Below are 1,064 nucleotides of genomic sequence, written 5' to 3'. Positions count from 1 at the left end.
AAGAAGGAGCCCTTACAAGCATCTTAGCGCTACCGTGGCTACCACCAAAAACAAAGACACTGCTTTGTCGAGCGTGTCTCACGTCTCGGCAGGGTCGTGCATGCCCCGGCGCTTCGCATTACTCACTCGTTGCGTATAATATGCAACAATTTGATTAGTTTAGTAATGTTATTTAAATAGAAAAAGATTTTATGAGTTAAGTACATTTATCTTTATAGAAAGAATTTTATTAGGTTTGATAATTTTATTCACATAACAATAGAATTTTTATGTTAAGTTCTTTTATTTAAATAGATAGAAATTTAATAAGTTTAATACTTTTACACTCATAGAAAGACAATTAATGAATAAGGTACTTTCATTCAAATAGAAACTTATTTGATGAGTTGAGTACTTTCGTTTAAATGGAAAAAGATTTAATGAATTGAGATCTTTCAATCAAATAAAAAGAGACCTAATAGGTTTGCTACTTTCACTTAAATAGAAAGGGATTTTTTTTGTTTGGTACTTTCATTTAAATGAAAAGAGATTTAGAGTTAAAAGCAGCCATAAAAATTGAATGAGACTTAAAAGGACAGTACTTTCATTTAAATGGAAAATTATTTTATAAGTAAAGTACTTTCATTTAAATGGAAAAAGTATAAACAAGTTGAGTACTTTAATTCGAATAGAAAGAAACCTAAATGGTTGAGTTCTTTCCTTTAAACAGAAAGATATTTGATAAGTATTGTACATTCATTCTTTTAGAAAGAGAATTAATGACTTGAGTACTTATATTCAAATGGAAAGAGATTTTTAGAGTTGAGTACTTTATTTCAAAAGGGAGATGATTGGTTGAGTATCGTACTTTCATGTAAATGAAAAATTATTTAAAAAGCCTAAAACTGTCACTCAAAATAAAAAAGACTTGATGAGCGAGTACTTTTATTTAAATGAAAATTTAGTTAATAAGTTAAAATACTTTCATTTTTATAGAAAGTGATTTGATGACTTAAGTACATTCATTCAAATGGAAAGAGATTTTTTAAGTTATGTACTTTAATTCATATAGAAAGAGATTTGAC

The sequence above is a fragment of the Polistes canadensis genome, unplaced genomic scaffold (assembly GCF_001313835.1).
Source record: "Polistes canadensis isolate GaletaPanama2010 unplaced genomic scaffold, ASM131383v1 scaffold_443, whole genome shotgun sequence".
NCBI lineage: Eukaryota > Metazoa > Arthropoda > Insecta > Hymenoptera > Vespidae > Polistes > Polistes canadensis.
Note: the sequence above shows the minus strand (reverse complement) of the source record.